Source organism: Staurois parvus, unplaced genomic scaffold, assembly GCF_062004578.1.
Source record: "Staurois parvus isolate SC_StPar_1 unplaced genomic scaffold, SC_StPar_1.0 ptg001162l, whole genome shotgun sequence".
NCBI lineage: Eukaryota > Metazoa > Chordata > Amphibia > Anura > Ranidae > Staurois > Staurois parvus.
In genome coordinates, this window is record NW_028318958.1 from 8115206 (window position 1) to 8127635 (window position 12430).

At 42.1% G+C, this 12430-nt stretch overlaps 1 protein-coding gene across 3 annotated transcripts in view; it reads right to left on the reverse strand.

Annotated features, from left to right (window-relative positions):
* The window catches only part of LOC149439062 (protein DOP1B-like), a 657792-nt gene that overhangs the window by 453687 nt on the left and 191675 nt on the right, over positions 1 to 12430 (reverse strand). For all 3 annotated transcript variants that reach the window (XM_089659538.1, XM_089659534.1, XM_089659535.1), the window contains one exon: positions 9210 to 9288. The gene's annotated coding sequence lies outside the window, so the exon portion shown is untranslated. The remainder of the gene's footprint in view (positions 1 to 9209; positions 9289 to 12430) is intronic.

The window sequence follows — 12430 nt, forward strand, 5'->3', positions numbered from 1 at the left end:
ACCACAATAAGAGACTGTTAGAGACTGCCACCATATTACGAAGGACAGCTAAAGACTGCTGTCATCTAACTGACAGCCTGCTGCCAAGTTACAGGAGACAGCTGGGGACTGCTACCTTTGTCTAAAGAAGTGACACACTCCTGCCATGTTACAAAAGACTGATAAGACTACAGCAATGTTACAATTTAGTTGATAAGCACAGGCCTGGCACATTACTATGTTAGTTTACATCTGGCTGTGCAGTGACACCCCATAACATGGAACCTGAGGAAGTGCCCAGCAGGTACAGACATGAGTTGGGTATTTGCACCTCATACTTTGTGAACTTTCCTCAGAGAGGCAAATGGAGACCTCATCGTGCCGATCGTTCTCTTCCGCCATACCAGCTATGGGGTCTGCTGTAGGAGTCAGAAAAGAGGCGGAGACCTGGTGTTCAGGGAAGAAGGCCAGCTCTCGCAGGACAACAATTAGTCTCTATCTTTTGGTCTTTTTTTGGTGGTTGATTCTCACCTCCTTTTGCTCTTTTGTGATCAGAGAATTGATCATCTTTTATGACTTTGGCCTGGGTCTCTTTGACCGACTCCTCCTCCCATTTCATGTTTTCCTTATCTATTCCAAATTGGTGGAGAAGAGTTGCTCATTTGATCATCTCCCTATAAATTTAGAGCAGTTCCGACAATACAATTTGAACATCCCTGGTGAATGTGAAGTGAAGACAGAATTTCCTTCATTAAATCTACTGACTTACACTGCAATGCATGCTCACTGGACGCATGTTCACTATACGGCTTGTGGACACCTGACCATCTCTCTGGAGGGTCTGTGGGAATTTGTCCCATTTGTGAGGTCAGGTACCGGTGATGGATGAGAAGATCTGGCTCACACATTGGGCCTCACAATGAGCTCCAGAAAGAAAGACCTGGCTCGCCATCGACCTTTCAATTCATCCCAAAGGTGTTCAGTAGGGTTGAGGTCAGGGCTCTGTGCAGGACACTCCAGTTCCTCCACATCAAACTGGTCATCCATGTCTTTGTGAAGCTTGCTTTGTACACAGGGGACAGTCATGGGGGGAAAAGAAAAGGGTCTTCACCAAAATGTTATAAAAAATTTGGAAGAATATGATTGTCTCCAATGTCTTTGTATGATAGAGTATTACTGGGACCCTTCACTGGAGATACCTGTATTCCGTCAATAGGGAGGAGGGGGGAGGGGAGTCATACACTTTTCTCCAAACAGTCCAGGGATGACAAAAAAACTCAATTACATCACCGGCCGCATCAGCATTAACCACTTCAGCTCCGAAAGGGTTTACCAACTTTGTGACCTGGCTATTTTTTGCAATTTAGCACTGCGCTACTTCAACTGGCAATTGTGTGGTCATGCAACGCTGTACCCAAATTGCGTTTATATATTTTTTATAATAAATAGAGCTTTTATAACCGCTTACCGACCACCCTATAGCAGAAATACTGCTACAGGGCGGCACGGGTGCACAAAATCACGTATATATACGTGATCTTGCATTTCCGGTTAGGGGCGTGCGTGCACCCACCTGCGCCACCGTTCACGGCCGTGGCTGTCGATTACTCGCCGGCGCCTGGCGATATCCGAGGATCTCTGACGAGGAGGAGAACTGCCATCCGAAGCAGTGTGCTTACAGTGAAGCACACTGACTCCGCCCCCTAGTAAAACACTCCCAACACACAGTTAACCCTTTGATCGCCCCTCATGTTAACCCCTTCCTGCCCAGTGCCATTAGTACAGTGTCAGTGCTTTTTTTTTTTTTTAGCACTGATCACTGTATTGGTGTCACTGGGTATGTCAGTGACACCAAGTCAGTTCCACCCAGTGTCAGAATGTCCACAGCAGTCCCGCTATGAGTTACTGATTGCTGCCATTACTAGTAAAAATGGAAAAAAAAAAATCCCAGTATGTATACCGCCATTTGTAAACGATATAACTTTCACGTAAACCAATTAATTTACACATATTGGGAATTTTGTTTAGCAAAAGAAATGGAGCAGAATATATTTTGGCCTAAATTTATGACAAAATTTGATTTTCTACATTTTTTCACTGGACAGGTTTAATAGCAGAAAGTCAAAAATATTATTTTTTTCTCAAAATTGTCAGTCTTTTTTTTTAGCACAAACAATAAAAAATGCACAGGCAATCAAATACCATCAAAAGAAAGCTCAATTCGGGGGGGGGGGAAAGGACATAAATTTCATTTGGGTGCAGCGTTGCATGACCGCACAATTGGCAGTTAAAGTAACGCTGCACCATAGCGCAAAAAATGGCCTGGTCAGGAAGGGGGTAAATCCTCAGGAGGACAAGGGGTTAATGGTATTTACTCACCACTGGGGTTTTTTTTATTTTTTGCTATATAAATAAACGCAGGCCCAACATTTGGGGAAAAAACAACATTTTTTATTTTATTATTAAACATATCCAATAAAGAGTTTTTTAAAAATCTAATTTCTTCATAAATTTAGGCCAAAATGTTATCTGCTACATGTCTTTGGTAAAAAAAAAATCCTAAAAAGTGTATATTGATTGGTTTGCATGAAAGTTATAGCGTCTACAGTGGATGGGATATATACTGGAATTTTTATTTATTTTTTTATACTAGTAATGGCGTGGTGGCCAATCTGACGCTGACACTGGGGAGAAACTAACAGCCACTGACATCTCCAGTGACACAAATAGACTGATCATTGATAATGCTAATGACACTGGCTGGGAAATGGTTAACATTTAGGGGTGATCAAGGGGTTAACTGTGTGCCTACCATGTGTAATGTGTGCTGCTTTTACTAATAGACCCCTTTGTTTCTCATCCCTGCAAAGATCATTCCCTCTGTAGAGAGCTCTGTGTTGTTTGTCAACACAGGGCCATGGGCTGTGATTGGATGCAACCTCTCAGCAGATCCTGGCCGTGAATCATTGACTGACAGATTTCTACTGTGTACCATCACAGCGGGTGTTGGCAGGGGTTGGGGGTATGGGGCACATGTGTGCACCCTATACCCAGAAGAAGGCAGCGACACATCAGTACGTCGCTTTGTCTGTGCGGGCTGCCCGTCACATAGGGGTTTATGTAGAAAACTCCCGGCAATCAGTCAGCATTGCAGCCTTACAATTTGGTGTCACCCTCTACAAAGTGACAGAAATGGGGAGTCGGAATTACAGACCAGCAGAAGCCTTGCACAGAGAATCTTCGGTAACAAACACTTTTCCTAACGATGATGATATCAGGTGTTGATGTTGGTCTCCTTGTGTCTGTGTGTGTACAGTCTACAGCTTCCTCTGGTTTAGGAGACCCCAGAGTTCTACAGCCTCTGTCCCAAAGGACTCAAGATCGATTTCACTTTCAGTGACACCAACAATGGGGCTTATCTTTCTCCTGCTCTCTCTTCAGTGTGCCGCAAGGCCTAAATTTCTCTAAAGTGAAGCAAAGCGTAGAGGTATAGGTCTGACACCACAAGCCATTCACAGTGTTGCCACACCCATGACACCACACCCACTTTTCACCACACCCACTTTTTGCCACTCCCCTATGTAACCGGCATGTGGCATACTGCACACACCCCATTTTATTTTCAGCCCCTCCAAATTATTACCTATGCACTTCCTGTGTGGTCATAGGGACAGGTGTGTTAGAGGGTGTGTGTGGGGGTGAGGGGTGTTTTGTATGTGTGTTTGTTCCCTGTCTGTATATGCTGGTGTTTGTATGTGTAGACATATTTGTGTGTGTTAGGGATAGGTGACACTAGCGGTATTGTTCACTGGCAAGGGACAGGATCACCATGAGGATCGGAGGAAATACTCCACTAGCTCCTTGTATTGGTCCCTCACTGTTAGGATGAGCGTGCCGTTGCTCCATCACCGATGAAACCACCACAGGGAGTCCCTTGTTACTAATCCTACCAGACAGGGCCCAGGTCAGCATTCACTCTGCTGCCGATTTTGCTGCCCTGCCGTTCTACATCCTCCTACTGACCACCGACATACAAGGGCATTCTTCCTTCTAATGATCATACATGTAAAGAGGCGTTCTTCTTCCAACTGACCACATATCTAAGGGAGCATTCTTTCTTCGATGGACCACCAAGGTAAGCCGCCATTCTTCCTTCTACTGACCAGCAACATCAATTAGCATTTCTCCTACTGACAACCCATGTTAAGGATATTCTTCCATTTACTGACTTCTCATGTAAGGAGACTCTCCTTCTTATATTTACCACCCCATAAAGGAACATTCCCTACTGACCACATCCCTTCTACTGACCACCCATGTAATTGGGTATTATTCCATTTACTGACTTCTCATGTAAGGAGACCCTCTTCCTTCTATTTACCAACCCATAAAGGAACATTCCTTACTGACCACATCCCTTCTACTGACCACCAAGATAAGCCACCATTCTTCCTTCTACTGACAACCAATGTAAAGGGTTATTCTTCCATTTACTGATCTCTCACGTAACGGGACCCTCTTCCTTTACTACTTCATAAAGGAACATTCCTTACAGATTGCATCCCTTCTACTGACCACCAACCGAAGGGAACCTCTTTTCTTTTACTGACCACCCACACTCACCTACTGGTCACCCATTTGAGTCCTCAAAACTACGTATAAGATCTGAGCCCTAAAAAAGGAGGAGAATTTTCATCCCCTGAAAGGCATTGCCTGTTCCATGTTGTCTTGTTACAGGCGAACAATAGGGGCACCATGGGAATAATTCTGTGGAAGAACAACACATGATGGCTCCACCCAGTCAGGCTCAGAATTGAAAAGACCCTCATAATAACAAGATCTGATGGAGATCCACACAATAATAGAACCTGAGGAAGACCCTCCAAATATTAGATCCTCATGTAGAACCACATAATACTGGAACCAGATGGAGACCCTCATAATAACACAACTTGACAAAGATCCACATAATAATTGAACCTGAGGGAGAACCTTTAAATATTAAAACTTGACGGAGACCTTCATAATAATGAAGAGATTGTTGATGGAGATCAACATAAATACTGGAACCTGAGGAAACCCTCAAAATCTGACGGAGAACCACTTAATAGTGAAACCTGATGGACATACGTCTAATAACACAACCTGATGGATACCCTCATACTATTGGAACCTAATGGAGACCCTCATAAATATTTTACCCTGATAGAGGTCCACATAATAAAGGAATCTGACAGAGACCCTAATAATATTGGAACATTATGGAGACCCTAATTAAAACGGAACCTGGTGGTGATCTTTATAATAACACAAACTAATGGAGACCCTCATATTACTGGAACCTAGAGGAGACTTGCATATTACCTGATAGAACCTGACAGAGATCTATATAATATTGGACCCTAGAGGAGACCCTCAAAATGCATTCTGTATATACACACTGCGTCAGTGGGAAGAATGTCTCCTTACATAGGTGTCACTGAGAATACCCCTTACATTGGTGGTCAGTGGGAAGAATTCTCCTTACATTGGTGTCATTTGGAACAATGTCCCTTACGTTGGTGTCAGTGGGAAGAATTTTCTTTACATTGGTGTCAGTGGGAAAAATATCCCTTACATTGGTGTCACTGAGAAGAATGTCCCTTACACTGGTGTCAGTGGGAAGAATGTCCCTTGCATTGTTGTCAGTGGGAAGAATCCCTCTTACATTGATGTCACTGAGAAGAATTCTCCTTACACTGGTGGTCAGTGGAAAGAATTCTCCTTACATTGGCGTAATTTGGAAGAATATCCCTTATATTGGTGTCAGTGGGTAGAATTCTCTTTACATTGGTGTCAGTGGAAAGAATGTCCCTTACATTAGTGTCAGTTGGAAGAATGTCCCTTACATTTGTGGTCAGTGGGAAGAAAGTCCCTTACATTGGTGTCAGTGGCAAGAATGTCCCTTACATTGGTGTCAATGGCAAGAATGTCCCTTATATTAGTGTCAGTGGGAAGAATGTCCCTTACATTGGTGTCAGTGGGAAGGATGCTCCTTACTTTAGTGTCCCTGAGAAGAATGCCCAGCACATTGATGTCATTAAGAAGAATTCTCCTTACATTGGTGGTCAGTGGCAAGAATTCTCTTTACATTGGTGTCAGTGGGAAGAATGTCCCTTACACTGGTGTCAGTGGCAAGAATTCTCTTTACATTGGTGTCAGTGGAAAGAATGTTCCTTACATTGGTGTCAGTGGGAAGAATTCTCCTTACATTGGTGTCAGTGGGAAGAATTCTCCTTACATTGGTGGTCACTGAGAAGAATGCCCCTCACATTGGTGTCAGTGGCAAGAATGTCCCTTACATTGGTGTCAGTGGGAAGAAAGTCCCTTACATTGGTGTCAGAGGGAAGAATGTACCTTGCATTGGTGTCAGTGGGAAGAATTCTCTTTACATTGGTGTCAGTGAGGAGAATTTCCCCCTTACATTGGTGTAAGTGGGAAGGTTTAGGGGTCTGAAAAGACATCACCTCTGAGGAATCAAAGGATAAAAGTGACAGATCTCTGATGTTTATCAAAGCCAACCCAGAAACATTTCCTTCTATGGATTTATCTTCAGTAAAAATTGGTTGTACATTCATTTTATATTCCACAAAATATTAACTTTAAAAAAAGACAACAAATAAGCAAAGCCCCGGTGACCTAATGAATAAGGCATTGGCCTCCTAAGCCAGGGATTGTGGGTTCGAGTCCCACCTGGGGTGCTTCATACTTTTCTGTACATAGAATACAGAGAACTGACACTCCATTTGAGTTTATTTAAAAAAAAAAAAAAAACTTTATTAACCGCTTCCCCTCCGCCCTATAGCAGAAATACTGCTGCAGGGTGGCACGGGTACACAAAATCACGTATATATATGTGATTTTGAAGCTCCAGATAGGGGGCATGCGAACTCCCTACCAGCGCCACCATTCTCAGTCTTGGCTGTCAATCACTGGGTCCCGGCCGGTGATTACTTGCGGGTACCCGGTGATCGCCGAATATCTTCAACGGGGGAGAGACCTGTGTATAAACAATACAGATCTCTCCCCTGTCAGCTCCTGCACACTGTATAGCAGAGCCATACAAAGCAGTGTGCTTAAAGTGGAAAACCCACACAGCACACAGTTAACTCTTTGATCACCCCAGATGTCAACCCCTTCCTGCCCAGTGTCATTAGTACAGCGTCAGTGCTTTTTATTAGCACTTATCACTGTATCGGTGTCACTGGGGATGTCAGTGACAACAAGTCAGTTCCCCTCAGTGTCAGAATGCCCGCCACAGTCCTGCTATAAGTTACTGATCGACATTACTAGTAAAAAAAACAAACAAAAACAAAATTACAGTATATATATATATATATATATATATATATATATCACCATTTGTAAACACTATAACTTTCATGTAAGCCAATTAATTTACACATATTGGAATTTTTTTTAGCAGAGACATGTAGCAGAATACATTTTGGCCAAAATTTATTACAAAATTTGAATTTTACATTTTTTTATTATAAAAAATATTGTTCTTTTCTCAAAATTGTCACTTTTTTTGCTTATAGAGCAGAAAAGTATAGTAGTGATGTCATCTCTATTTAGCAGCCAACACGCAGAGTACTTTGTTCAATGTTATCCCACTAGAGGGCTCAGGAGAAACCGCCAGCAACCTGCAAAGGGGGGCCAGGGTTGCGACTGCCTAGGGGCCTCCTCGGAGTTGAATCTGCCACTGCCAGTGAGATCAAAATCCCACAAGAATGCCCTCTTGTAATGGGTCTGAGTGCATTCTTGAGCGGTTTCCAACACCCAGACCTGCTGAAAGGTGTGCTGACATAATTTTTTCACACAAATAAAGCTTTCTTTGGTGGTATTTGATCACCGCTGGGTTGTTTATTTTTTATTATATAAATTAAAAAATACCAAACATTTTGAAAAAAAATATTCTTTCTTTCTGCTATAAAACACCCAATAAAAAAAAATTAAAGCTTAGACCAATTTTAGGCCAAAATTAATTTTGCTACATGTATTTGGTTAAAAAAAATCCCAATCAGTGTATATTGGTTTGTATGAAAGTTATAGTGTTTACAAACCATGGTATGTATACTGGAATTTACACAGCTGTAGACGCTATGCTGGTCATGGCTGCGATCAGCAACTTATAGTGGGACTGTGATAGTGTGGTGGAAAATCTAGTGCTAGCTGATGCTGACGGGGAGGGACACTAACTGATACTGACATCGATAGTGGCACTAATACAGTGATCAGTGCTAATACTGTACACTGTCACTGTACACTGGCTGGGAAGGGGTTAACATCTAGGGCGATCAAGGGGTCAATTGTGTGCCTAACAATGTGTAATGTGTGTAATATAGGTAAAATGGTAAACGAGCGCTAGAAATGTACGTATGGATAGCAGCTTGCATAAATAGGTAAAACCTCCAACCCTCTTAAACAATATCTCACAAAAATGCAGCGCTAAAATAGACAATCTAAAATTTCATCACACAAACATAGGTGCATCACTCAATGGCGTATTGAAAACGCATATAAAAAAGTGATGATCAGTCCAATATATCATAAAACATAATAAAAAATATATAAAATAAAGTGCAAATGCGTATACAACATCCAGAAGTGTATTAGTGACACAATAAATCTTCTATAGGTGCAAATCCGTGTCTCAGGTGTGCGTGGAAAAGAGAGTAAGTTGCACTAACCAGATAGCGCAAATTATAGCGCTTTTGAGTAATCAGGACCACTCCTGGTCATCATCATCCTGGGATGCATGGAACATCTCTGGCAACAGGTCTGCATATAGCCTCTCCTCCACTGACACTCTCCAGATTAATGGGAAGAAACTCTTCACTAATGTGCACCCGCTGGTCAGCACTCCACCTTGGTGGCTCAAAATAAATGAGCCAAAGAACAAAGTGCTAATAGTGTAGTAGGTTTACTAAATGAACATGAATAATAGATGAAAAACAGGTGGGCTCACATCTGGACCATAGTGATAATATGGTAAACAGGCATATAAGATATAATCCGGAACCAAGATGGCCGCCAGACTCCCTCGTGGCTCAGGCAGTGTAAATAAAACTGGCTTTGGCTACTCCCTGATGCATTTCGTGCAACAGCACATTTTCAAAGGGCTTTGAAAAGGGCTTTTTTGCTGCAGACGGGCGGCAAGCGGTTAAGAAAGAGAATATGTTCCTTACCGGGTTTTCTCCAGAAGTCTCTCCAGAACATCCAAAAGGAGACCCAGGCGAAGCTTCATGTCCGGAGTTGCTGACCCAGCTGTAAAGCAAGAGAAGAAAATAAAGTGTTACTGCAAGCTTTGCTTTGGCTATGAAAAATGAAGATGGTTCCACCAGTTCTTTTACTTCAGAATAAATGTCATCTCTTTGTGTCTGTTATGAAGGTTTCATATTGCAGATTTTAAATGATGCCAAAACAGCAGTCGGTCAGCACAGAGTGACCAGATGAAACAATGCTGCGTGTATCAGAGGTGTGGACATTTTTGCAAAAAACTAAATCGGAGTCCCAATCTACTTGTCCCTCATGACAATCTGCTTGTCCTGATAAAGAAAAAATACATTTGAACCAAAACCGTATTTAAATCTCAGATGATTTTAGGAATGTCTGGGTCTATCCTTTATCCCTTTCGCTGCCAGAGCCCTTTTTGTTTTTGCAAACGTTTAGAAAATCATTTTAGGATTGAAGATTACAAAAAAAAACCAAAAATGATCTATTTTCTGAAAGCAGAGACCTTAGAGAATAAAATAGCGGTAGTTCCAATTGATGTCACACGACATTACCACAAAGGTCTAGGAAACCCAACATTTCAGTAAAAGATACACTTCATTTTAGGGCACAAAATAGCAATAAATTACCCTTTTTGTTTTTGGTAAAATATAAAAGACGAGGTTGCTACGAATAAATAGATATCCAGCATGTCAAACCTTAAATATACATGCGCTCGTGAAATGGCAACAAACTTTAGTGCCCTATATTTTGTATAGGTGACGCTTTTAAAGCCCCTTATATGTCATTAGTGTAGTGTTACAGAGGTCTGAGGCTAGAATTATTGCTCTCAATCCGGCGTGTGCGACGATATGTAACGTGTGTATACCAATTGATGTTTTCATGTGTTGGTGCGCCGTGTGCTTTTAAAAATTTTTTTTTGCTGGGGTTTATGTGCTTGCGTGTAATTTTTATGTGCTTGTGTGTAATTTTTCACAATTAAAAAACAAATGTTTTTACTTAAATATTTTTTTTCTTCTTCACATTGGGGCCAAAAAGTCCCCTATGTGATGATTTTTGGTCACAGGTTCTCTTTATTGAGACATCCAGGGTCCAAAAGACCTTGCATGGCTCCCTTGTACTCCACTGGATGTAATGCAGTGCACATCACACTGCATTACATTCTTTCATGGCCTCGATGGCTGGGAAATCAGTCAATGGGGACCCGGAAGTGACGTCAGAACATAATTTCTGGGTCAGGACAAGAAGAGGAGGGGAGTGAAAATGTCCGCACTCCTCTATCCCCTCTACATGCTGGCACCTGCTGAACTGGTCCTGTTCCCACAGATGGACAAGTGGAGCCTGGGAAACATAGCGGACAAGACGGAGGTATGTGGGGTGGTGGAGGAGGCTGTTACTGTAGGCTGTGTGGAATCAATCGGCGGCAGCACTGCCGCCCGAATGCTTCCACCTGACAGGTGAGTTAAATGTTTCAAAAAACTACCTGCCCGGTGCCCAAAATTACATATTCCGAGTGTTGGACGATACAAAGTGAACATCCCTGCAGAATGTGAAGTGTAGAATTTCCTTCATTAAATCTACTGACTTACACTGCAATGCATGCTCACTGGACGCATGCTCACTATATTGCTTGTGGACTCCTGATCATCTCTCCTAATCAGCTTGTTAGCCATTCAATTCCAGAACCAAAGGCAGTGACCTGCAGGTGCCTCTATAACATCCTTCAACTTCTAGGAAGAGTTTACACAAGACCCTGGAGGGTGACTGTGGGAATTTGTCCCATTTGTAAGGTCAGGTACCGGTGATGGATGAGAAGACCTGGCTCACACATTGGGCCTCACATTGGGTGCCAGAAAAAAAGACCTGGCTTGTCATGGCCATTCCAATTCATCCCCAAGGTGTTCACTAGGGTTGAGGTCAGGGCTCTGTGCAGGACACTCCAGTTCCTCCACATCAAACTGGTCATCCATGTCTTTGTGAAGCTGGCTTTGTACACAGGGGCCAGTCATGGAGGGAACAGAAAAGAGTCTGTAGGGATGGCAAAAAAACTCAATTACATCACCGGCCGCATCAGCATTACCCACTTCAGCTCCGAAAGGGTTTATCAACTTTGCGACCTGGCTATTTTTTGCAATTTAGCACTGCACTACTTCAACTGGCAATTGTGTGGTCATGCAACCCTGTACCCAAATTACGTTTATATATTTTTTGAATAAATGGAGCCTTTTTAACCGCTTATTGACCACCCTATAGCAGAAATAGGTTGCTATAATAATTGCTATTTAGCACTGCGCTACTTTTAATGGGAATTGCGCAGTCATGTAACGCTGTACCCAAATTAAGTTTTATCTTTTTTTTCACACAAATAGAGCTTTTTTATGGTATTTAATCCCCACTGAGGTTTTTATTTTTTTGCTATATAAATGAAAACAGACATTTTTGAAAAAAAAAATATTTTTTACTTTCTATTATAAAACATATCTAATCAAGGTGTTTTTTACAAATCTAATTTTTTCATAAATTTAGATAAAAATGTACACTGCTACATGTCTTTGATAAAAAAAAAAAATCACGAAAAGTGTATATTGATTGGTTTGCATGAACGTTATAGCGTCTACAGTGGATGGGATATATACTTGAATTTTTATACTAGTGATGGCAGTAATCAGTAACTTATAATGGGACTGTGATAGCGTGGCGGCCAATCTGACACTGGGAAGAAATTGACTAATGGCCACTGTCATCTCTAGTGACACTAATAGACTGATCATTGATCATACTATACACTGTCAGTGTACTAATGACACTGGCTGGGAAAGGGTTAACATTTAGGGGTGATCAAGGGGTTAACTGTGTGCTGCTTTTACTAATAGACCTCTTTGTTTCTCATCACTGCACAGATCATTCCCTCTGTAGAGAGCTCTGTGTTATTTGTGAACACAGGGCTCTGGGCTGTGATTAGACACAGCCTATCAGCAGATCCTAGCCGTAAATCATTGGTTGACAGATTCCTGCTGTGTGCACCCTATACCCAGAAGAAGGCAGCAACACATCAGTACGTTGCTTTGTCTGTGCGGGCCGCCCATCACATGGGGGGTTGTTTAGAAAACTCCCAGAAATCAGTCAGTATTGCAGCCTTACAATATGGTGTCACCCTCTACAAAGTAACATAAAT